Source organism: Cornus florida, unplaced genomic scaffold (assembly GCF_030987335.1).
Source record: "Cornus florida cultivar Cherokee Brave unplaced genomic scaffold, ASM3098733v1 CherokeeBrave_3.0.0_Hap2_Chr05, whole genome shotgun sequence".
Classification (NCBI taxonomy): Eukaryota; Viridiplantae; Streptophyta; class Magnoliopsida; order Cornales; family Cornaceae; genus Cornus; species Cornus florida.
Genome location: NW_026775575.1, coordinates 49,600,248 through 49,619,231, shown reverse-complemented (window position 1 = coordinate 49,619,231; position 18,984 = coordinate 49,600,248). Strand labels below are relative to the sequence as shown.

General features: G+C 35.6%; 1 long non-coding RNA gene across 6 annotated transcripts; it reads right to left on the bottom strand.

Moving 5' to 3' along the window:
- Positions 1–12,554: 12,554 nt before the first annotated feature.
- On the bottom strand, positions 12,555–18,252 carry LOC132306426 (uncharacterized). 6 transcript variants are annotated; one of them, XR_009481982.1, is made up of 6 exons: positions 17,710–18,252; positions 16,689–17,572; positions 14,798–14,960; positions 14,611–14,707; positions 13,533–13,839; positions 12,555–13,442 (listed from the first exon to the last, which is right to left on the bottom strand). It is a non-coding gene; the product is annotated as an uncharacterized LOC132306426 (long non-coding RNA). The 6 variants fall into 6 exon arrangements; XR_009481984.1 differs by having other exon boundaries at positions 12,555–13,197; positions 13,274–13,442; positions 16,689–18,243; XR_009481983.1 differs by having other exon boundaries at positions 14,598–14,707; positions 16,689–18,245.
- Between the last annotated feature and the right edge of the window lie 732 nt (positions 18,253–18,984).

Sequence of the window (18,984 nt, the reverse complement as noted above, 5' to 3'; positions counted from 1 at the left end):
GTGTGTGTATTTTGTCCATGTGGGAATTTGAATCCTAGACCTTTTCTTAGGAAGGTGAAGAAATACTACTGGACTAAAAGGTCGATCTTGGTGATTAATGGCATTTCAGCATTTGAAGCAAACTGAAGCTGACATGAAGATATTGAGTTGGTATAGTCTAAAAGATTGCAGAGCCAGCTCCCTGGGGACGACAACTCGTGTGCTGCAAATGGGCTTCTTGAAATTTAGCTCTTGATTGGGCCTAGTTTTGGGCTTGAATTGGGCCCATTGTGGAGCCTAGACGTGCATTTTTATTGTTAGTGTGTGTGTGTGTGTGTGTGTGTGTGAGAGAGAGAGAGAGAGAGAGAGAGAGTGAAGATATTAAGAATGCGTTCGAGAATATAGGATTGGGACCTTGAGCCTTGAATTTCAATTTCGCCTCATGGTTGTTCAATATGAATTCGGATTTGGAAATTGAATTATAATTCGAAATTCACCAATTTCACGATTTGAAGTTAAATGACTTTCTTTTTTTAATTTAAAGTAGTTTTTACTAATAAAGAATTTAGGTTAAAAGTAAATTTTGAAATAAGATAATTATTGTTAATTGAACCAAGAGTTCAACTCTCCAACAATAAATATTTTCATCTTATAATGGATTACTTCATTTCATAACCGATGAGTCTATGTATGAACAAGGATTAATTTTTACTTCTCGCCAAGCCTTTGGTAGGCTCTTGTGAAGAAGTTATATATACTTTTCATACTTTGAATATGGAGTAATTCACTTAATTTTCTCTGCATTATTGAGTTTTTGCCGGCATTTATCATGCACTTTTGGGGCTCGAGACTCATGTAGATTAATCTTTTTCATTTCTTGGTTATATATGGAATGATAGAAATACAATAACCACAGTTTTAGGTATTTACTTAATTTTGTTAGGTATATGCGTTTTTCGTATAGTATTGAAGGCTCATTAAGATAAAGGTTGTAATGAAAATTTGCAAGCACCCCATGTTACTTTGTTCTTTACTTGGTTGAAATTTTCTCTTTTTGACGAAAATGGTAAAGAATTAAGTCTCGAGAACCGACAAACATTGTCAAAGGAAATGAATGAGAGTCCAAATTTGCAAGTGACCAAGGTTCAATAAATTCAGCTTATATTCAAGATATCATGAAAGAAGCCAACTTCCCCAAAATAGAAATAGAAAGCCGTGACAGAAATGAATAAAAACGGATGGAAGATTGTATCTCCAAGTAAAGTAGTTGGTTGGTGGTGGGTCATAATTCAAACTTGCAAGTGGACCTTTGACGGCAAACAAGATAAGATGACATGAATTTGTAAAATAAATTAAAATTATTTTGTGATTTTACGTACACGAATAGGATTGTAAGAGTATCTCTAACGATTTTGTATATATATATATCTATATATATATTTGTATAAATCTAATATGTCATAATATATTTACACAAAATTTAGATATTTATCTTTAGCTCCAGACATAAATATGTATAAAATATATGAATGCATCAAAATACAGCCTAGTCTTAATTGTTTGATAACTCAATTCCGAGAGGAAAAAAAAAAAAAGTTAAAATATTTTTACCTAAATGCCTACCCATGTTATATTCTTCCACGACTATTACGCATGGTGTTACTCACTAACATTATATATAGGTGAATTAAAAGAGTAAAGAATGCTACAATATTGATATATTCTTTTGCCTTGTGCTATTTAATCTGCAATAGATTTCTCCAAACCTCTTTTTATTAAATACAATAGAATTTATGAAGTAGAGCAAAGATTGAAGAAATAGTATCATACTTGTTGGAAAACATTAAGCATTAATTAACTATCTTATATGGATGCTGAGTTTTGAAAAATGATCCATAGTGAACTGTGAATCTAAAGGCAACTAATTATGTTGTTATTTTATATTATTTTCGGTAAATAAAATTATTAAAAGAACAAAGGGGCACTGGGGCAGCCGGGCATGGAAGGATAAGCCCAAAGACTGAACCGCAACATGTAAACTTTAAAAGTTACGATACAAATACAGGCCCAGAATGCGGCCCACTTACCATAAGGTCAGCAACGAAACCAAAAGAGCCCACACAATGGGAAAACCCATTGATCAAATTCCAGTCAATTATGGAAACAAGCTCAGAGCCCAAAAGAAGTACCCAATAATTCAGAAAATTAAAAATTAATTCTATGTGGAGGGGAGGCTGAGTTGTGTGAGAAACTGAGAATTGCTGATTGTTATATGTGGAGGAGTGACACACACACACACACACACACATCACCAAGGAGTCCAGAGGGGTTATTGAATGCAAGCCCTTGGTTGGCAGCTGGCCATGATGCCAAAAAATGAGGTCACGGGAGGCTACTCAGTCTCTGTGTTTCCCAACACACTACTACAACACTAGGACAATGTTTTTGTACCTTCTTGGTAGGACAGAGACCATGTGACACAAGATAAGAGATCCTACTATATAAATTTAGGTTGTTGAGATTTGAAAAAAGCAGAATACAATAAGCGTAAAGTGCAAAAAACACCTCTCAAGTATGTTTATAGTGCATATCACATCCCTCTCGTGCAAAAAACACGCCTCTCAAGTATGTTTATAGTGCATATCACATCCCTCTCGTGCAAAAAACACCCCTCAAGTTTCAATTTGGTGCAATCAAGTCTCTCTGACAAATTTAAAACTGAACTTGACTAAAGTTCCCTTAATCAACAATTTTATAAAACATATAAAAATACAAAAAAATGTAAAAAGACCAAAAAGGACTCTGTAAACCCTGTTCGGTTTCTTGGGCTTCAGTTTTCACGATCAGTTTTGATAACTTTGAACCGTAGGATCAAGTAATACTGTGATCGGATGATCCAGATCATGATTTTGATAACCATGAGTGTAGGGGGTATGAATGGCACCTAACTGGCATCACCACGGACACTCCCTTCTTAGCCATGAAATCAACCTGCTTCTTGGCGGATTTAAGTATTCATCAAACCTCCACAAGAAAATGAAGAACACATCCAAGATATAAATCAATCATAATGGCCGGGGACTTTCGGCGAAGGTGGTGCCGGCCGCCGGAAGTTACACTCTGCAAATATATAAGGAAATCCGGCAGCGGCTCCCGTCGCCGCCACTGACGACCTCGACAACCCAACGGCAGCCACACCGACATGACATCTCCGCGTTTCTCTCTCCTCTTATTAACGACTTTCATCTCCACCGATGACGACGACGACCTCGACGCCACTGCAATTTTGGTGTTGAGAGGGGAAAGAGAGATAAAGTGGAGATGGGTCAAAGCTGATTTGGAATTCTCGTCCGAGTTGGACTCGGGGTGAAGCTAAATTGTAAAATAACAAAGCCTTCCATGGGTGGTGAGCTTCAATATATACAAGACCCAGTCGGTGAAGCAACTCCGGCGACTATGAACACCGGCGAGACTCGAGAGCTTGTTCGATTTTAAGTTCTTTGCAAGAGCTATGAGTTGCCGATGCGAGCACCAAACGCCGGACTTCAACGCCGTCGAATCTGCGTCATCGCTGTCGGCTATGTAGTTGCCATCGAATCTGCTCTCCGGGGCTCTGCGTCATCGCCGACATCTTCTTCGGGTTATCGTCACATGCGAATTGGGTATCTTCAATGCAATCTTAAACGACGACCACCAAATCCAAACCCTAAATTGAAAGCCAAAAACGCACAACACGGCCACCGATCTTGATTTGCAGGTAGCGGCCATGGGTTTACCAAATCATCCTCAATAAATCGATCTGCGGCAGTGGCGGTAACGACATAATTTCATGCCCTTCAACACGCGCCGGTTACTGCAAATCGCGTGCTCTTCACGCCGCGGTAGTCGTCTTCTTCCTCAGAGATTATGACAGTGGCTGAGTTGGTATCGATGCCACATACACCATTGGGCTTCGATATGACGGTGGATAGACCACCGTCGGTGAGAAGAGGGTTTGTGGGTCCTCCAACACGGACCAGGTTGTTGTTGCCGGGCTTGTTGGCGAAGGTTCTCTGATTCGCAGCCGCCTTGTATATATATAGATATATATATATATGTGTGTGTGTATATTTATATATATATGAATGGATGAGATTGATGGGTGGAGTTGAGGGGTGAATTATGGTGTGAGAAGAAGATGGTGGTAGGAGGAACCGGCGGCAGAGAGTAGAAAGAGAATGATGGGTATTTTCGGAAGACTAAAAGGGCAAAATGGGTATTACAGTAACAATTTAGGGGTGTTTATTGCACAGAGGGATAATTTTGCACAATTTCAAAAGATTAGGGGTGTTTATTGCACACCTTTTCAATTAGGGGGTAAAAATGCTACAAAAAGTATACTTCAGGGGTGTTTTCTGCACTTCCCCCAATATAATAATGGTGTGTTACTCTCAAAATTTTCTACTCTACATGTCCCAAATTAGATTTTAATTCTTGTTCTAATTTTTTTTTTTTTTTTTTTCCATCTTTTTATTCTGAAATGTCTTAAAATAGATGTCTCATTTAAGAAATGAACGTACTTTTTACATAATATATTTAAACTATTCTAGCGACATTAACTTGTGCACTAAGTAAGCAGTATTTTTTGTCTTTTATCGAGGATAACTTTGGAATCCCTAATACACCCAATAATTTTGGGACACATGGAGCAAAACTTTTTAACAAACCTACAATCGATAATATTACCTGGACTTGGAGGTGCCAGCTAGGGTGCTCGTGTGACACGGCATGGCACAGACACGAGATATGCGTCGAAAATGCTTATGTTTCATACCTGACACGACTAATCAGCTGTCACTCATATTGTTTGGAAGGTTTTTGGTTCGAGGTCTCACTGAACCTGAATAGAGTTTTGGGAAAGTTGGAGGAGAGTGGAGACACGCTTATGTTTCATACCGGACATGACTAATCAGCTATCACTCATATTGTTTGGAAAGTTTCTGGTTCGAGGTCTCACTAAACCTGATTCAAAAATAGGGTTTTGGAAAAGTTGGAGGAGAGTGGAGACACGCTTATGTTTCATACCGAACACGACCAAACAAGAAAGAGAAATAAGAGATGAGGTACTTTCGATCATTTTGATGGGTCCAACTTCTTTTAATTGGAGGAGCTTGTGAGCTGAGGCTAAAATAGAAAGCCGTGAAGGAAATGAATTGAAACGGATGGAAGATTGTATGTCCAAGTAAAGTAGTTGGTTGGTGGTGTCATACTCCAAACTTGCAAGCAAACGTGATAAGATTTGAATGGTGACATGAATTTATGTAGACAAATATTAGAGTCGTGTTCATAATAAATTTCTAAATAAGGAAAGATTTTAATGGTTCAATTAATTCAGCTTATATTCCCTCTGTTGTAAAAATGACTCCACAACTTGATTTTTCTTTGTTGCTTTTTCCTTTATGCCCTCTTTCTATCAAAGAACCACTAGGCCGGGCTACCACTCGTCCCTCTTTCTCTCTCAACCCTCTCTATTTCTTTTTGGAATTTGTAAAATAAATAAAAATTATTTTGTAATTTTACGTATACAACTGGGATTATAATAGCATTTCCAACGATTATGTATGTGTATATATATATATATATATTTGTATAAATTTAATGTGTCATAGTACATTTACACAAAATTTGGATACTTATCTTTAGTTCCCGCCATTATTTTATACTTTTTGTGTAAAAATGTATCTGTCAACAATAATCAACCACATTGAATTTTGTAGAGACTTGTAATTGTTTTTATTTTATTTTTTTCAGAAAATTTTTGCATATTAAAAACTCTTTGTCAATCTTCACCTTGAACATTATAAGCCAAATCATATTAAATCTTTGTATTTGTATGACAGTGCAATTTTTTATTTTCTCCTAATTAAAGGCCATTTTGTGCTGTGAAAGACATGAATATGTATGATATCATCTATGATGTGAATTGTAATTGAAGATGCAAGAAATTCAGTAATGTACAAGACTAAAGTCCAAATTGAATGAAGGAAATATAAAGAAATAACAGTAATGTAGTGAAACATAAAAGTGGTCCAAGATTGAAACTTTTACCCAATTAAATAAGGATCCAATTGGAAAGACCAATCACATTGAATTGCAATCCCAAAGTGTCAAAGCAAGCTTTTAAAAGCCATCTTGTCACTTTCCCGGGAAAATAAATTAGTCCATCTCCAGATGACTCACTATGAATGCTATATAGTACTGATACGAGAGAAGGACAAAGTATTGGGCGTCAAGGTATATTCCAGACCCAACCCCTCATACACACACAAAAATCAATATCTATCTTTTCAGCTGCCTTTAACTGGTTCAAGTTAGCCAGATCTAAACCGAAGGTTTAAACATTTAGAAAAATTTGGGCAATGTGCATTTTTTAAAAACATACGATGTATGCAAGTGTCCTAACCTTTTAACTCAACTTCCTGAAGTGTTGTTCTTACCTTTTTGTAGTCTTCAAGCTATCGAATATGAACAACTCTTTAATTTCACTACTGATCTCGAACTTACAATTTGAACTCAAAATTATAACGTACTCAACCAGACTTGTTTTGATAACAAAATTAGCCAATTACAAATATATACCTCACAAAACATTGTCTGTGATCTGGTCAATCTTTTTCTATACTTTTTTTTTTTTCTTTCCCTAAATAAATAAATAAATCCTAATTTATTTTGATTCCATGGTTGTGTTGATGACAAGGACATATGTAATTAAGAATAAATTGAACTCATCATTAGCAACTCGGGTTTCAGATAAACGAATTATGGTTGCATTTTAAGTAAAGAATTTGAACTCAAATAACATCAGATTTTTTGTTCATTAAAGACTACTCAAGTCTAAATAATCTTACCAAACCGCCTGTGACTCAATGGTACTACGTCATCATCTTTAATGAGAAATGAGGAGGGATGGGGTTTAAGTTCCGGGGTGGACCAATAATTTTGCTTATTAAACTCGTTTCTGAACAGTTTTATTATGAAGTAGTGCTAATTTTTAAAACCTTTGAAAGTGAGAGCTGTGAAAGCCGACATGATAGTATTTTGAGGTATATATGCTTTTTAAACTCGTTTCTGAAAAGTTTTATTATGAAGTATTTTAAGGTATATATGTTTTAATTCTTTTTTTTCTATATTGAAATTCTTATTCACTCACTTGACTGACTGAGTTTATTTTTACTATGAAATTAAATTAAATTAAATAATTAATTAAATTATAAAAAAAAATGGTCAAAATTTTAAGATCAATATGTAATGAAGGGTGAGTTATTAGATTAAATGCACATTTTATTTTACTTTTGGTCTTGACTAAGGTCTTGATTAAGTGTAAATTGAAAAGCAATTGTGAAGATAAAAGTGTTCTCAAATTTCAAGTGGAGAGAATCCCTTCAATGGTGGATAAAACTTGCCAAACGTTTCACATGACAATATGAGTGGGCCATCTTATGAATGAGTTGGCAGCTATCTATTCAAAATATTGTGATAATGATATTAATTTTTTTCTTCTTTCATTTGGATGAAAATTATTATATTTTGATACAATCTTTTTTTTTTTTTTACAATTTTTTTATTTTTCATTTTACTTTTCTACTGAGTGAGGAATAATATCTCAATTGATTATTCAAATTACGGCAATGTGACAGATAACATCAATATGATTAACCTTAGTCCGATTTTTATATCGTGTGGGTTTCAATATATTGTAGTAAAACCTAGAATGAAGGAGCATGTGGAGATAATCTATGGGTCATGAATAGCCAATTTGTTATAAATTCAACAATCTGACAAAAAAGAAAAAATAATTATAAAAAAAACTCACTTTTTGAATTTTTGTAATTCAAAATTAAAATTCAGGAATTATCTCCCACATGGTACACCCATGAGTTATAAACACAGCTGTGTCTTGTGCCTAATGGATGCACACTCATACCTACAAGAAAATTGGTGGTGGAGTTCACAACAGGCAACACAATGAATGTACAGTTAGTTTTGGATGCTTCCTCAATTTGGATGTTCTTGCTTAACAGAATAAGATGCTCTTCATTTGATATTTTTTTTCTCCTTGATAATTAGATAAGCTCGACAAAAAATCTAAGAACATATGCTCTTTGATTTTTAAATATTTTTTTTATATTGAAATTTCTATTAATTTGAATTTATTTTTTATTATGAAAATAAAATAAATAATTAAATTAAATTAATGAAGGGTGAGTTATTATATTAAATGTACATTTTATTTCAGTGTTCTCAAATTTCAAGTGGAGAGAATACTTCAAATGAGGGATAAAACTTGCCAAACCTTTCACATGATGACACTATGAGTGGGTCCATCTTGTGAATGACTTGTAACTAAGGAAGGGACATTTTTTTTTTTAAACAAAGCCGATAACATTAGCCGGAAAGCGGAAAACATTCAAAAGAACAAGCATTTAACAACCACTTAGGCCCTATGCTCCACTCAAAATTACAACATTTGACTTCAAAGCCTTTTTACTTAAAAGATGAGTAATAACGTTTCCTTTACGAGGGGTCCAAACAAGAGAGGCACCCCCACAAGAATGCAAAAAAGAATGAACATCCTTCAGAATAACCATCAGAAGGGGGTGAAGGGCCATCAACAACTCGCAATCCCCCTCCACAATGACCTGGGTGTAACCCCAGCGTTTGAGAAGAGAAAGAGACTCCCTAAAGAAGCGACATGACTTGGGTGGAGTTGGAAGCTCTTACTAATATTATTTTTTGTCTTTCTTAATACAATTATTATTATTATTATTATTTACACTTTTTCAATTTCTCAATCAATTATTCCAATTAAACCAATGTGAAAGAGAGAATCAACGTGACTTTAGTCCTCTTATTCAGGAATAATGTCAATTGATTATTCAAATTACTGACTATATGATAGATATATAATCAAAGTGATTGTGACCTTAGTTTCAATATATTATAGCAAAGCATAAAATGAAGGAGCATGTGGAGATAATTTTTGGATCATCAATAGTCTATTTATTATAAACTCAATTCACTATGAATTTGACAAAAAAGAAAAAAATATATAATAATAATAAAAAAACTCACTTTATGAATTTTTGGAGTTCAAAATTAAAATTGAAGAATTATCTCCCACATGCTACACCCATGAGTTATCAAGTCAATCAGATCCTACCATCTTTTAGAGTGCTTTCATCACTTCAGATTCTAAGTATAAAGCACAACAAATTGATATTCATGCCTCGCCGGTGCGTTTCCAGAATTGCTCTGCCGCCTTATTTCTTTCAGTTATCTCCAGAGGAACTCCATCAACTCCTCCCTCCCTCCGACGATTTTCAAGTGTAAGTTGGCCGACATACCCAAGAGTTCAACAACTTCTGAAATTCCGTCAACTTTGGAAAATTTCCGGCGACTTCAAACTCTTGTTGTTACCGTTAACTCTCTGGACGGTACAATCCATCACGAGATTGAAATTGTTGAAACGGGAGGGAGAAGGAGAGAATGAAATATAGGAAAAATTAAATTTCATAAATAGGAATCCCTTTAGGCTGACTGGTACGTTACACTAGATAGAGAGGAGGAAGCAGAGACAATGAGTTTTCTTCAATTCCTACGGCTGTTCTTAGTGATGGAGCTCGCCGGAATTGCAGCAACTCCCCAATAACTCTTGTCAAGCCCGGTTGCCCCCACCGCTGTGGCAATCTTACCATTCTTTATCCTTTCGGCACACGCAAGATTGCCACAGCGGTAAGATAAAGGTGTCATAATCGGTCTGTGCATCTGATTGGTTGAAGATCGGAGTGCTGCAGCTGCAGTAATAAGTTGAAGGAGGGAATCGGCTTCTAAATGTGTCATAATCGGTCTGTGCATCTGATTGGATTACCACCATGGAATGTAATGCGTTAGATGTTTATTGTGTTTAGACAGGTTAAAAAATACTTTTAAATAAGTTGTTATAGGACGATTTTTAGCGAAGGTCATGTCGAATTTTTTTTTAAAATTTTGGCATCAGTTAGGGTCATTACAAATTTGGTATTAGAGTCTTAATTCAAAAACCATTAGGACGACGAGTAAAGGCGTACACATGGGAAGGAAAAAGATTCAAAATGAGAAAATATGAATAACAGAAGAAACTACGTCGAAAATCGAGTCCGGACCAGACAGATATGCCTCGAACAAGTTCGGGGTGGAGGCAACCGGACACGGGTAAAGGCCTACACAGGGGGAAGGAAAAAGATTCAAAATGAGAAAATATGAACAACAAAAGAAACGGCGTCAAAAATTGAGTCCCGACCAGACAGATATACCTCGAACAAGTTCGGGATGGAGGCAACCGGACTTGGCAAGAGTTGTTGAGGGAGTTGCTGCCATTTCGGTAAGCTCTATCACTAAGAACAGCAGTAGGAATCGAAAAAAACTCATTGTCAAGTCCGGAGATGGACAACCGGCTTGGCAAGAGTTGTTGAGGGTGTTAGATTTTTTTTTTTGTTAGAGAAGCTCTAGAGAAGAAGATGCTCCTCATTTGATTTTTTTTATTATTTTTTAATTTTTTTTTAATCCTTATAATTAGAGAAGCCCGAACAAATATGCAAGAATATATGCTCTTTGATTTTTATTTATTTATTTATTTTTATATTGAAAATTTTATTCTCACACTTCCCAGTTTTAGTTTATTTTTTACTATGAAAATAAAATAAATTAAAAAAATTCTCCATTAATATGTAATGAAGGGTGAGTTAGTCGATTAAATGTACATTTTATTTGGTGGAAATTGAAAAGCAATTTTTATTGTGAAGAGAAAAGTGTTTTCAAATTTCAAAGTGGGGAGAATCGTTCAAATGAGTTAATCCAATTTCTATATCCTTGTGGGTCCCAACATATTGCAGTAAAGCCTAGAATGGAAAAGCATGTGGCGATAATCTTTGGCTCATGAATAGCCAATTTGTTATAAACTCAACTCATTATGAATCTGCCAAAAAATAATAATAATAAAACAAAAAAAACTCACTTTATGAATTTATGTAATTCAAAATTAAAATTCAGGAATTATCCCACATGGTACACCCATGAGTTATCAAGTCAATTTGTTTCTCTTGTACTACTAATGTTCATTGCAATCAATATAATTTTTTTAAAAAATAAATATTTAATATCCATTTGGTGCAAATACTCCATATTTGCATAAAAAGACAATGATACCCTCTTGTCAATAAATTATGTTTATTTTTCTTATTAATCAAAATAGTGTGAAACAATAGCTTGGGGACCAATTTTTTTTTTTTTTTATGGATATTTGACCTATAAATAATGCCTTGAGGTGGTGCCTTAGGGGAAGGTAAAATGAGGTGATTGTTGAAGAGAATAAAGGTATGGAAAAGAAAATCGTGAGAGTATGTGTTTTGGTGGTGGGGCTAGCGATGTTGATGCTCATTGAGCATTTAACAGAAGCAGCTTCAGCTTCATGCCTGTAAAAATGTAGTCATGAGTGCTTCAAAAATGGTGAGATAGAGCTGCATTGCTTTAACGTCTGTATGAACCGTTGTAGTGCTCCACCACCTTCTTTTGATAATAATGTGGATCCTAACTTGGCTAATCAAGTTTCGCCATGGCCAAGGAGGGATTCGGGAATTGGCAAAAAACACAGCATTTATGAACTTTTCATATAGTACATTTTTGAATCATTCTGCCAGCAAGTACTTTTGGCAATAAAAATACATTATTGATGACATGACGTAGATTTGCAATTATTTGATGGACACGTCACATTATTTGTTTATTAAAATCTAATTATATAACCAGACATATAATTAGATGAAGACGGATAAGTTAAGATGTCAAATTTTAAAAAAATAGGAAATAGGTATGACTTGGACACAGCTTTATATAAATATGAATTTTTATTTATATACATCTATTGAGCGTTGTAATAACTTTTATATCATATGTACACTTATTCTATTACTTTGTCGGAATAGTGTTTTTATTTTAAATGTATAAATATCATTTAATGTTTCGTTCGTTACTCCACTCCCATTCTTATAATGTCAATTTTTTTCCCGAGTAAACTTGTGTCTTTGAAAGTGTAGGCTAAATGCCCAAAAAGTGACAAAATTTTGTCGAAAAAAAAAAGTGTCCAAAATAATAAAAAAATTATTTTATTTACAGAGACCGAGACAAGTGTCCAACACGAACACAACAAAAGTACGACTCCTTTGGAAAAATGTCCGTGCTTCATGAAATACAATATTTGTCAATTGAAACATACATGCATCCATTGTTGTTGAAAGATTATGCCATTTTTGCATAGGTGAAGGTGATCGAGTTGGCAGCACAATGCTGTGCAGAGAAACCGTCTAATTAGTGAAAAATTATTATATGGTAGTAAATAAATAGTAACTTTTAAAATTTTCATTTTATAAATTTTATTTCTTGCTCTAATATTAATTGTGTTAAATCTATTATCTATACAAAGATCTAAAATTTATAAACATTTACATAAAACTCTATTTCTCTCTCTAAGTATATAAATCACTGTCGTCTACCTACTAGTTGTCACATGTATATGCATATATATAGATATATATATCCTGGCAAAGTACACAAAAAATAACACTCAACACGACGCCTGAGAAATATCTTTCAAAGCTAGATTTTGAATAAACTCAGGACAATGCAGAAGCTCGACATCACAAAGGCCTGAATATCCACAGGACATTGACCATCTTGTAGCACCGGAGAGCATATTAAATAACTACCTACTGTCATACTCCGGACAATGCATATATATATATATACTGTCATACTCCAGAGTCCGGACAATGCTAGATTTGGCTACCTCGTTGCCATGCCGACGAACATGACTAATACCAGACGAGGAAAATCTCCGCAGCCCTTATTTGATATCAAAAACAATGGCCTGAATATCCACAGGACATTGACCATCATCTTGTAGCACCACATCACACACTATTTTAGAATCACTTTCAAACCAAATAGCCCGAAGATTCGCATTTAGAGCCGACTCCATGGCCTTTCTAAGACATATAGCTTCCATTGATGTTGCAGACCCAGACCGAAAAATCTCTAAAAACTGCACCTCCTCCTCCTCCAATGTGCAAAGATGGATTAAAAACCGCATCAACATTACACTTCACCATCCCTTCAATAGGAGGCGTCCAAGCATTTGACGTTACCCTGAGCAACTGATGCTGAATTACAATTTACCTAACACCACCAGCAAAAATAGAAAAAGATGATACTTTGTGCTTACTAGTTGTTTTTATATATGCCTGCAGCCTCTCCAGCAAAAGCTTGAACCAGTCTTTCCTTTCGTTACTGAATCCTACAGGCAGTCTAAGGCTCTACTCCCATCAGGGCCTTCAACATCTCAAATGCCGAAACAACAAAGCTTGGTTACTTGATCTGTTTTGATGGTCACCCTGAAATTTAGAGGAAAGCAAAATCAATATTAAGCACTTACACAATAATAATAAAATATGAGGCAATGCTTGAACTTCAAAGATGTTCACACTATATAATTTATAATTTGGATCCATGTCAGGAACCATTTTGCTGGTTGCTTTTCTCCTCATCAGATCTTTTGAGATATTGCTGCTTCAGATAGCTCTTCCTGGATTCAACCCTTGCCTCAAATCTGTCAATGACATAGGCATAGCTTGCTGCATTATAACCATTCCAACAGTCACGTTTGCCATCATAATCCAGTTCCAATTTCTCTATCTTCTCGTGTGTCACAATGTCTTCATATGTCCACATTGCTTCCACCTTCCACGCCTTTCCGGGCAAAATTTTGCATTGCGGGTCATAGCTCCACAGCTGCAAAGGGCACATACAAAGTTCATGTTAGTGAATCATAGTTTTCCCACATTTATATAAAGACAGAAACTAAAAAGAAAAATGATGAGTTGCTGCCACAAATGGATTCCCACTGCCTTTGGTGGTATAGAACATTGGGCTGAGGCCCAGGGACAACAGGTAAGAGGAAAAAAGAGAGAGAGAACTCTATGCTCAAGCATATATACTGCAAGTGTTAAAATAAGTTGTTTAAAAAAAAAAATTTGAATATACGCTATACAATAATCTTATTCCAAATAGATAATAGAATAAATTTCTTTTAACAAATACTCCTCAACAATTTCTTTCTACATTGCCTATAAGGTTATGATGTAGCTTTGCAGCTTATTCATCGGCCATGAGTAAAAAAAAAAAGAATTAAATGAAGAAGTAATCTAATGCATCAGGATGTGAAAGGTTCCATAATCATCATAGCTTATGTTATGCTATTTGAACTTATCACATAATATGAGACACCACTTACTAGATATATCCCTACAAGAAACCCTGTCACACTAAGTTCCCTTATCTTACTTTTCTTTTTTTCCCCCTTCCCTCCCAAGGCATGATTGCAGCAATGCAATTTCAGTTTGTAAGACTACAAACTGAACACTACCCTAAAATCTTCCATCATTGAATTCTAATCTGATTCAGTCTTTTATATTGCTATGTATTTTTTACAATCTTTAAAGTAAAGAACACAAAAGACACACAGAATTAGAGAGAGAGAATTCATGTACTTTTCACATGCACCTTTCCTATATTTTTTAGCCTGAAAAGTTTCTGTCCCCCTGTCGTAGTATGCTTTCGTATTTGAATCCAAGTACTGTTTTCGTTGATGATTTAGACTCTGAAAATAGAGAAACGGTTTAATTTTCTACTTCCAGCCAATATAACACATTGAATATGTACAAAAGCAGTGGAAGAAAAGAAAGCGTACCGGTTTCTCTGCATTGAGTTACTAAGGTGCAGAGGACATATATTTAGGAATATGAGGATTGATTTCGTTTCCATCCTCATCAACCTCAACTGGAACAAGACCAGACTTGCGTGCTGCTTCTAATTCAAGCTGCTTTCGGTGGTCCACCCTCGATTTGTACCCACTGCATCCACCAGAATGCAACATACATGATAAATTGAAGGACTGAAGAGACGGACAATAATGTGTACACTATGCAGAATTTTCACAAAAAAATAATTCATAAAGTAAATGGAAAAGAATCTGTATTAAGTTCCTAAACTAACGATCATAGCAGCAGGGAGGGAAACTCAATTAAAAAACATAAATAAGTGTCAACCCACAGAGCTGAAGATTAAGAATCCAATTACTTCTTATTAATAATAATGAAAGAAAAGATAGAAGGCATAGAATTTTTTTAAGCATTAAACCGAAATATACATAAACGATTTTTCCTATTTTATAACCATTCTCATTGAAAGGGCTCATTTTTCTAAGCAGAAGTACTAAATACAACAATCAATTCCCTATGTGCATAAAATATGAGGGCCCTTCTTACAGAACCAGAATGTGATCCTCAAAAGGCACTTGAAAAAAAGGCAATTAACTCCCTCTCATAAAAGAGAACTTGAAGAAAAAGAGAGGGAAAAAAAACAGCCTGGTTTATCCCAATCCCAGATTTAATTGTATTCCATATGAAAAAATCTGAAGTACAAATTTCACATTCAGGAGCAAAGAAAACAGCCAAGTAAAAATATTTATTTTTCTATGAACAAATAAATTGCAAATTTTACAAGAGGTTGATCTCGAGTCAAAGCAAGAAAAACTGGATTGAATTACAAAACAATAAATATATAATAATAAATAATAAATATAATGTTGATCCGATAGTAACAGTGAACTTGTAATTATAAAGGGCAAGGGTAGGAAAGATTTATAGTAGTAGAGTGCAATCTACTCATCTGATAGTAACAGTGAACTTTTATATAATTTATGGCTGTAGTACATAAATGTAGTATCCCAAGATTGTTTATGCTTTAATAATACAATCTTTCTGTGGAAATTAATTGGCAGTACAGGCTGCAAAACTGTTTCTTGTAAGTGGAATCGAGATTGGGATTGACCACATGGTCGATTCCTTTTTTATCCAAGCTGGTGAAGACCCATGACATTAGGTCCTTCTCCCCAAATTCAGGATCAATTGGTCATTTACCTGTCACTAATTCCAGAATGACAACCCCAAAGCTATAAATGTCACTTATTATGCAATAGGTTAAAGACCAAATAGAACAGATCATGTCAAAACTTATTAACTTTCATTTAAGTTGAAGAAATAAACAATCAGATTATCCAAGTGAAAGATATTGCATTGTTGATGAAGATTGTCAAACTTGAGTATGAATCATTAACATAACCTTGAATTAACATTTCAAACCTGCATTTGCTCTATGTAATTGGTGAAACTACACATCCCAAAAAGCTCTACTCATTATTTAAAATTCAAAACCATAAGAAAGCAGTTACTGATTTAGGGGCAATTGCACCATATGCAATGGTATCTGCTAAGCAGCATATTCTTGTTTAAGAGCAATTACTTTGTACAAGAAATAGGAAAGGTTGGGTATTGGATTATAAATTTCAGAAAAACCAAAACACTGTATTTGTATATAAACAGGTACAGTTTACACACAGGAATGATATGAGACGCAAGCACAAATAAGTTTCCTGCCATAGGAAGAGGTTCAAAAATTTTAACTATAGGATGCAACATTCATTACACAGACCGTAAAATGCATAAAAACAATTCAGCTACGAATTAATTTCAATATAAAAAGAAATGGAAAAGAGTAGTCATGGAACCAAGGAGTCGTACCTGGTGCAATGTAACCAAGAACCGGCAGTGGCAGACATGGACTCTGTCCCTTTGTTGATTGCGCCAGCTTGGATAAACAATTGATCATGAATTCTGGGAGAAGGACCTAATGTCATGGGTCTGCACCACAGCTTGGATCAAAAAGGAATTAACCACGTGGTCACAAGAAACAAATTTCTAGGGTTCTTGATACTGGTCTACTTTGCACTAGGTATATGCATATTTTGCAATAGACTCAATAGGTCGATTTTCAGCACCAGTATAGTACAAATTGAGCTGTTTAACAACCTCGTTCTCCGGCGAGTTGCCGCTGGGATTGTCTAACCTGAAGTCTCTGCAACGATTCAACGTGTCGATGAACGAGCTGGTTGGGACGATTGCAGACGAGTTGTGCACGTTATCTCTTGAGTCGCTGAATTTGCACGAGAATCAAATAGACGGTTTCTTACCAGAGAGCATAGCTTGGTCCCTCCATTCGAGCATTAAGAGCTTTTACCCATCTCAACGTAGCCAACAATCACCTGGTGGGTCAGTTTCCGGACACGCTGTCTAACATACCGGAGCTCAGGTACCTCAATCTCGAGGTGACGAATATCTTCGGTGGACTTTTCCAGCCACTCGAAACTCTCGGTCTTGCACGAAGAATCGCTGCGATTCTCAGCAATATCCCGAATTTTTAATCGTTGGAACTAGGTTTCAACCCATTTGTGGGTTCAATTCCGGAGATCTTTGCAAGGCTGAGTCAACTCAAATATCTTTTAACCTTCCGAGCAAATAGGCTCAATGGGTCGATTCTGAGTTGGATTAGCCGACTCACCAGTCCAGTACAAATTCAGCTGTCTGACAACTCTTTCTCCGGCAAGTTGCTGCTGGGATAGTCCAACCTGCGTCAATGAACGATTCCAGATGAGTTGTGCGACATTACCTCTTGCAGCAGCAGCTTGAACATCAACAACAAGTCTTCTCAAACCAAAATCGAGGTGTTGTATTAGTAGGAGAATCAAGTAGAGGGGTTTCTTACCAGAGAGCATAGCTCGGTCCCCAAACTCATACCACCTCCAATTATTCACCAATCGGCTCAATGGTGCCGGCTGAGCTTGGCAAGAACTCGCCGTTACAAACCCTCGATTTGTCGGGAAATTGGTTTTCAGGCAAAATTCCAGCGAATTTGTCCAAGAATGAGACGCTGAAGGTGCTTAATTTGGATTCCAATTCCTTGATGGGGAATATTCAAGCGAATCTTGGCAAATGCAGGAGCTTGCTTCGGGTCCAATTGCGGAACAACCGTCTTTCCGGTGAAGCTCTGGGTCGTTTTGGGGTTTATCACAAATATATTTGCCTGATATTGGTAAGAATTCATTTTCTGGACATATCTTACACATGGTATCTAATGCATCCAATCTTTCAGCACTTTACATTTCAAACAATCAATTTTCGGATGCCATACCCACTGAAATTGGACCATTAGGCAAGTTAGTTGTGTTCTCGGGCAGCGATAACAAGCTAACCGGGAAAATTCTTGCAAACTAGTTTTGTTCTCGGGCAGCGATAACAAGCTACTAGTTTTGTCTCGGGCAGCGATAACAAGCGATAACTAGCTTGTTATCGCTGCCCGAGAACACAACTAACTTGCCTAATGATTCAATTTCAGTGGGTATGGCATCCGAACATTGATTGTTTGAAATGTAAAGTACTGAAGGATTGGATGCACCAGATATCATTCGTGATAATATGTCCAAAATTAACTCTAACCAATATCAAGTTAATATACTTGTGGTAAACCCCAAAACGACTCCGAAGCTTCACCAAAAAGACGGTTGTTCCGCAATTGTACCCGAAGCAAGCTCCTGCATTTTGCCAAGACTCACTGGAATATTCCCCATCAAGGAATTCGAATCCAAATGAAGCACCTTTAGGCCCCGTTTGGGAAGTGTAGTGTGATGTAGTGTACTACTCTATGCTAAAACAGACCAAGTGTTTTGTAGTGTGATGTTCTGAAATGAGAACAAAATATGTTTGGTGTTCCAAATTTACTCTGAGAATTTTGGAACAAAAATATGATAGAACATGTTTGGTAATGTATATTGTTATAAGAAATATGAGAACAAAACATATTTGGTAGTCTGAAAGTGTAACCAAAATGAAAAAAAAAAAAATTAAATATGTTGGATTAAGAATGTTTTAAAATAATGTTTTCTTGAATACATTTTTTCTAACTTTATTAAGTATAAAGTTAAAATTAATTATTGTATAATTTTAATATACAATTGATATAACTTTATATATATATATATAT